The sequence below is a fragment of the Melanostigma gelatinosum genome (genome assembly GCF_949748355.1).
Source record: "Melanostigma gelatinosum genome assembly, chromosome: 6".
NCBI lineage: Eukaryota > Metazoa > Chordata > Actinopteri > Perciformes > Zoarcidae > Melanostigma > Melanostigma gelatinosum.
The window spans coordinates 1,311,939-1,319,440 of NC_136639.1; positions in this window are offsets into that span (position 1 = coordinate 1,311,939).

Genomic DNA, 7,502 nt, shown 5'->3' on the forward strand with positions numbered 1-7,502 from the left:
TCCGCTCTGGTCAGCTCCACCCCGACGGAGTACACACCGTCGAATGGAACCATCACGGTTTTCAGCGTCACCATGACGCGCATTGTGCGGGTCTCCCATGTAGGCGTTGGCGCTCTGGACGCCCAGGAGCCCGGTATTTGCATAGCACCGTTTCTGCGCCATCCCTCTGGGGTGACCGTGAAAATCTTACTCTTTTCCTTGGTCCTGGCACCGGTGTGGTGGAAGGCGTCCAGATCTGTGGTGGAATACTGGAGATTCGTGCCGCGAGCACCAGCTTCTGTTGGTACCGGGGCAAGCTCACGTATTGGCACATCAGGATCACAAAACACCTCCTCAATTAACTCGCGCCAGGTTGTTAATTCCCAGGGCCCCAGCCAGCCCTCTCGTGTTGCCATCTCCAAGCGGCAATCGGGTAGGTTTGCTGCGGTGGCTGTGTACCCTGGGTCATCAGGGCTGCGAAAGACCCTGAAGGCCGCTGGGATCTGTACGGAAGACAGGGGCGGGTTGATAACTTCGGCCTGGCCTGGGCTGTATGGCCAGTTCCTTTGCACTGACTCCCACCAGGATCTCATGGGGACTTCACTACGGTTTCCACTTGCTTCTTGTGGGTCGCCGTCGAGTAGGCCCATAGATGGTGCCGAAGGTCCCCCAGTCGCTGCTTGTGATAGATCAACAGGAGCGGCAGCCCCCTCACCTTCCCACGAGGCGGGTGCCAGGGTTTGTATCGGCTGAAGAAACTTTCTCACCTGCCATCCGTCGGCTGCTCCAGCTTGCACCAGCAGTCCATTCAGCTGGAGTACGGAGCAAGACGCACAGAGGAGCAGCCTGTGTCCATCCCATTGGCAGACACAGTCCTTAAGGTTCAGCTTTGTCCCCCGCAGATCCCACTGGATGACGAAGTGCATCCTTGGTAAAAGCGCTATACGACAAAAACCGCACACATATGCATCCAAAACCTTCACTGGTTTGTGGGTCATACGGTCAAATTCCTTTCGTCGTCCAGAGACACGGTGTGGTTTCTTGTTTCCGGGTCCCTGCCATGTGAGGTTAAGGGTGGTCGGCAGCAGGCAGACCACACAATCATTCTTGATTTCTTTCCATGTTAAGACTTCATTCTCTTCTGAGAGAAAGCCTTTCTTTGCATACTCCAACTTCTTCATGGCTCTTCCTGCCCAGAGCCCCGTAGTACTCCTTCTCATGTTAACCACCCCTTTGACATTGGCCACTCTGACAAAGGGTGGTAAAGCTTGTATGTGGGTGGCCATTTTTGAGTTCCTGGTTTTCTCCTAGTACGGAACTGGCTTCAGCTGCCCTACTCCTTGGATTCCTTTCTTCTTGAGTTGAACAGTATTACTGTCCAATATCTTGACAATTATGTCTGATTTATCGTACTTGGCTTTGACTGCAGAGTTAGAAGCACCGACCTGAGCCTTGATCCAGACGCGCTGTCCTACTCGAAGTGGCACTTTTTGCTCAAGCTTGGGCTCTTTATCTTCGGAGCCCCGCCCCACTTCCTGTGATGTGAAGGGGCGGCGCATCAGCTCCTCCGCTGGGGAGGGCCTGTCACTTCGGTAGCGGTCGTTCAGGGTTTTGGCGATTTCCAGGGTCTTAGTGCTCCATTCTCTCGAGTTGGCATTTTTCCCAATCCAACTTTTCACCAAGCCAATGGTCCTTTCCACCACCCCGTTAGCCTGGGGGGTGTATGGGGGAGAGTAGATCCTCATTACCCCATGCTGTTGGCACCACTGGTCCACTTTAGCGTTGCGAAAATGCGTTCCGTTGTCAGTCCTGAGCTCTTTAGGCAACCCTAAGTAGCCACAGACTTGGTCCAGCATGCTAACAACACTGTTGCCATTAGCTTTTCTTACGGCTTTTGTGGTTACATACCCTGACATGGAGTCCACAAGCACCAACAGGTACTTTTCTCCACATTTACCCGGTACCCCTAAGGGTCCTGCCACATCCATGCAGATAGAACCCCAGGGTACGGTACTTTTAATGGTGAGTCCTCCCACTCTTTGTCCTCTCCTTCCTGCGTTGTATCGACCACACAACTCACAGTCTTGAAGGATTCTGCGGACCTCTTTTTCAGGAATCCAGAGTCGCTGCTTTTCCAGTTCCCTTCGCGTTGGAACGGTGCCTGCATGTCCAAGTGCTCCATGCACTGCTTGCACCACCTCCTTCACGTTCTCTTCTGGGACTACCCGTCCTTTGGGCAAATCTTCCCACTTCTCGATCCCAACAAAGACAATTTGTCTCATCTGGACGAAACGATCCACTTCTTCGTTTCCTTGCCAATGAGTTCCTGCTCGCGTGTGGGCCCTCTGGTGCACCACTTCGAGCTCCATTGTTAGCCGCAATTCGGCTATTTTTCTCCATAGGTTTTCGTGAGCTACTTTCTTGTTTTTAGCACTCTCAAAACCATTTTCTTCCCATATGGACAGGTCTTCGTTAAGGGCCTGAGCACAGTAGTAACTATCAGTTATGACTCTAGCTCTTTTCACCTTTCTTCGCTCCAACTCGAGCAGACCTTCCAGTATTGCTGTCACCTCCCCGGTCTGAGCACTGCCGGGGATTTGGCCTCGTTGTCTGAAGCGCTCCTTCTCATTGTGCTTGAGAATGAAGCCCCAGTAGGCCTTGTCGTCTTGTCCTTTTCGCGAGCCGTCGGTGTATAGAGTCCACTCTATCGGTTCGGCTGGCTTCTCGGCCCGAGTCGCCTTTTTCTTACTCACGGGTTGTGCAGGGCCGATTTCGAGGTCTGGGTCCAGCAGGATGTCTTCCCAACGTCCCCACCTCGCGTTCGTCGCCTTCGTGCTCTCTACCGTGGCTTTTCTTAGGAATCGATGGACCTGGCTTTGCGTGAGGACCCTGATGCCCTGCCCTTGAGCAAGATCTTTCAGGGTGCTCCAATACCTTGCCAGAACTGCCAACTCCTTCTCTTCTGCTGGATATTTCTTTTCCACGGAGGACAGGGTGTAGCTCCACAATGTGACTATTCCCCCGCCCTCGTTGCACACTTTTACCACTGCGTCGTCGTCGTTGCAACTGACCTCTGCCACCAGCTTGGTTGTAAGGCTTCGTGGCTCCAGCCGCAAAGCGTCTTTAATGGCTGTCTGGAGGTTTTCCAAATTGTTTTGATCCGTTGCGGTCCATTCCCACTTCTTGTGGGCATCTTCTGGCTTTTCTTTTCGTAGTTTTACATACAGTGGTCTTGCATACTTCTGGTAGCTAGGGACATGGTCCCTAACGTAGTTGCAGAGCCCCAGCACCTGCTGTAGTTCGTTCAGCGAGGTTGGCGGGTCGATCTGCTCCACTTTTTCCCGGAATCCGTCTGAGAGTCCCAGGTCGTTGGAGACCTGGAATCCCAGGTAGTTCACTTGGAATCGTCCAAATTGGCATTTTTTCAGATTCAATTTCAAGCCTGCTGCTGTTAGTCGTTCTACGACTTTTCTCAATTTTTGCAGATGTTCTTCTTCGGTGTCATCTGCAATGAATACATCATCGATGTAGATTGTTGTCTCTAGGCCGTCGAGTATGTCCATCACGGCTGACTGGAAAACATTCGGAGAGTTTTTGTAGCCTTGCGGTAGCCGTTCCCAGACGTACGCTTTACCTTTGTGGGTGAACGCTGTCTTGCCCTGGGAGGCTTTGGCTAGCCTCAACGAGAAAAATCCGTTTGCCAGATCTATGCAGGATTTGTACCTTTTCAGTCTTAGTGTCTTCAGCGTCCCTTGTGGGTTGATCAGGCTCGCGCGGTTGGCGACAGTCCTGCGGTTGAGGGCCTTAAAGTTGATAACAGGTCTCCATCCTCCTCCCGATGACTCAGGCTTCTTGACTGCCTGTATTGGGCTGTTTGTGATGGGATTTGGCTCCTCTCGCACCACTCCTAGTTCGCTGAGCTCCGTGACTATCAGGTCCATTTCTTCAACGGCCCCTGGATTCAGGGGGTATTGGCGGACGGGCGGGTGTACACCCCCTTCTATGGTGTGGGTGTACTTCGCACCCATGTCTCCACAGTCATTTTTGAACCTAGCCACTCCGGCTTTGGAAAGTATGTCTTCTAGCGTTTCTTTTCCCTCCGGAGAAAGGTCGCTGTCTTCGATTTGTTGCTTGGTTACCTCTGGAATGTTCACTGGTTTATACCACTCCGGTGATAACGATCCCATCTGGATTAGTTTTGCCCCGAGGACTCTGAGTCGCTGTTGTATTGGGGTTCGATTGCCTGGGCTGCTATGCAGCTCTTTTAAGTCTGTTATTGTCATTAAATTGTAGGGTCCTAGAGCCCATACAACTCCTTTCCAGACGCCAAACGGAATCTTTTTGATGGTTCCGTCGGCTAGTTGAACAGTCAGGTGTCCTTTTGTTTCAAGGCATTTGCGGGTCATCGACACTTCTGCACCAGTATCTACCTGATAGGGGATTCCATCCACGTCGGTGTATATGTCGTCCCCCACCCAGTAGGCATGATCCACTGTGACCCGCGCCCGCTTAGCCATTACTTTCTCTGCCCTTCGCTCCCAGCTTCTAGGCGGGAGGCACGAAGGGCCTGTTTCTGTTCTGTCGTCAGCTTGTTGTAATCCTCGGAAGAGAGAAAACCGCTCTTGTTGGCTGATGGGGGCCGTGGCCCCTCCTGTTGTTGATCCGGCTGGGCCCTGTGGTAAACGCCCTGCCTCTGGAAGCCTTCTTGCCTTGGAGCTCCCTGCTCCCTCTGGTTGCCTTGTGGACCCCGCTGAGGTCCTTGCTCTCGCGGGTAGCCTTGGTAGCCTTGAGAACCCCTCCGGAATCCTGGCTCACGCTCGTAGTTTTGTGGACTCCTCTGGAATCCTCCCGACTGCCTTCTCTGTGTCTGTGAAGGACCGGGTCCCTCGGTGGGCCTTGCGTTGTCGTACGAGGGCCTGGGAGCCGGCGGCTTCGGCTGGTTTCCTTTTTCTCTTTTGTCTTCCAAGTGTTTTTTCTTCAAATCCCATTTTCTTACTGTTTCTTGGATTTGTTCGGTGGTACTTTTGCTGATGTTTAGGGTCACAAAATCGATGTCATTCATTAGGCCCTTGGTCAGCTTCCTAAGGACTTGCACACTTCTTTCCGGCGGAATCGCCTGTCGCAAGGCGTACCATGCCTGGGTGAGAGTTTGCCCTTTGTCTAAGCTTTTTCTTGCCTTGTCGATGTGTGACTCCTCGTCTTCACAGTCTTCCAACACTAATCTTCGGTAGTGCTGTTCCGCGGTTTCTTCGGGACCCATCGGTTGGTCCGTCACATGAGCCAGCCACAATCTTTTCGCCTCATCGTTTGTGGAACTGGCTTTTACCATAAGCCATTTCTGCGTCAGGTATTCTTGCACCGATTCTTTTGGGTCTCGGTTTGTCACCATCGCCTTGATTTTTTTGAACTCACCAAAGCTCTGGGTGGAAGCCCGCATCTTTGTTATGCAGTCATTTTCTTCAGCGGTGGCGAGGCAGCTGCTTCGTGCGAGGCCCTGCCCTTGAGGTGGCTGTTCGTCCTCGCTGCCCGAGATGTCTTGCCTCCGCGCTTTGTCTTCCTCCGCTGCCAGCTTGTAGGCTGCTTTCTTCAGGCGTCGCAACATGACGTCGTACACGATTGTCACAAAGCCTGTGCGAAAGTTACCCGTCAGCTCCGTGGCGGTTGCGAGGGAGCCGTAGGTCGGGGTCATTAGAAAATTCGCCCATTCTCTTTTTGTCGCGTAGACCATTGTTCCTTTCATTCCTTCGAGGTCGTGCAGCCATATTTCTGGAACATCATAATTTGTTTGACCGACCTCTGGAGCATAGGCTTTTCTTCCGTCTTTGGTGGTCATGGGCCCGTAACGATCGTCTCGGGGGAATTTCAGCGAAGCCGTGCACACTGAAACTAGGGGCAGCGCGTTCTTCTTGCCTTTTCTGCTTCCTATTCTCAGGTCGGTCATTCCTCCCGGAGCCTCGTATTCGATGGAGGTCAGGCTTGGCGCTGTTTCTTCTTCATCTGAACTTACATCTGCGGCTTCTTCCTGCGCCTCTCGTTCTGGTTCTGCTGACGGCGAAGCCGGCTGAACTGGTTCTGGCGTTCTTTGTGGAGCCCTGGGACTTTCCCTGCTCCCGCCTGGACTTTCGAACCTTATCATGTGCGCTTCTCCGCCTCCGGAGTAGCTCATTGTCTGCACGCCGACGGACTCTGCTGGGCTGATGATCCCCCGTGGAGGTTTGGTTGGCACGGGGGTTTCCTCTTCTGTCTGCACCGCTACTGTCCGGGGAGAGGGGATTGGAGTTCTTCTTTCCTTTGGTGGTTTTTCCTGGCTTGAGCTGACCTGTGGACGTCGCTCCTCTCGTGCTGAAGGACCGGGTGTTGATTCCTCGTAGCTCCTCTGCTCGGTCCTGGTTTCTCTCTTCAATCTTACTGATTGCGGGAGCCGTGGCAGAACTGCTTTCGCAACTGGGGCGTTCTCGTCCTTGTATTCCGGCGGTCCTGCCCTCCAGTTGTTTGGCCCCTCCGTTTTGAAGAGGGGTCTCAGTATTCTCTCTTTTCTCTCTTGGTATTGGGCCACCGAGGTGACTATCACCAACTCGCGGATTTTGTTCCACCCGTGGGGAGCGTTCATCAGGAGGTGCAGAATCCTCATTGCCGCTTCTTCTGCTACCTCCCAGGGTAGGTTGCCGGACCTGGCGCCGTCGTTACATATAACGACTCTTTTGAAGGACAATTCGCTTGCTCGGGTGACACCTTTTTCTAATGCCTCCTCTATGCTGTCCCGATAGGCGTCTTGATCTTCGCTATCTTCATATCTTTCGATCGGTACGTGTAGCACCGCAAAATGGCTCGATTCTCCGCCGCTCGTAACCACCACCTCCTCCTGTCTTTGTCTGCATCCCTGGAGGCGCACCTCAAGTTCTTCTTTGTAGAGGCTGCCTGCCTCTCTTACCAGATTCTTTCTGAACCGGGAGATATGAGGCTTTAGATGTGAGTTGGTTAAGACAACCAGTCCATGGCTGTCTATGTCCCAAGGCTCTCCGAAGTGGTTATATGCGGTTAACCCTGTCTGGTTCGCATATTTCTTGGTCCCCTCGGGCATCTTTTTCAACTTTTGAAGATGCTCTTCTGGGTTCGGGGAGTGAACATGTCTGGTCTTACCCCTAGCTTTCTGGGGCCGCCTCGGCTCTGGGCCGTTGTAGTCCTGCAAGACCTTTTTTACTGCAGCGGCAGCGGGAGTCCCGGATCCCATGGAGGGCGGGAGCAGTTGGTACTCGGCGCTCCTATCCAGCGTTGAGTCGTCCCTCGGTTCGTCCTCTTCTGAGATCTCCCCGTTGCTGCCGCTATCCTGTTTGTCCCCACTGTCGGACCCCGAGGACCCCCCTGACTGGGAGTGCACGGAGACCTCGGTGCTGTGGGTGCTGACCTGATCGTCGCCGTTCCCCTCAGTATATTCTAGGTTGGTGGCTATGTATGCCGCTATTGCGTCTTGCTCTTTTTTATTTTCTTTATAGCGGGCGGTGGCTATCACTTTCTGTTTTATA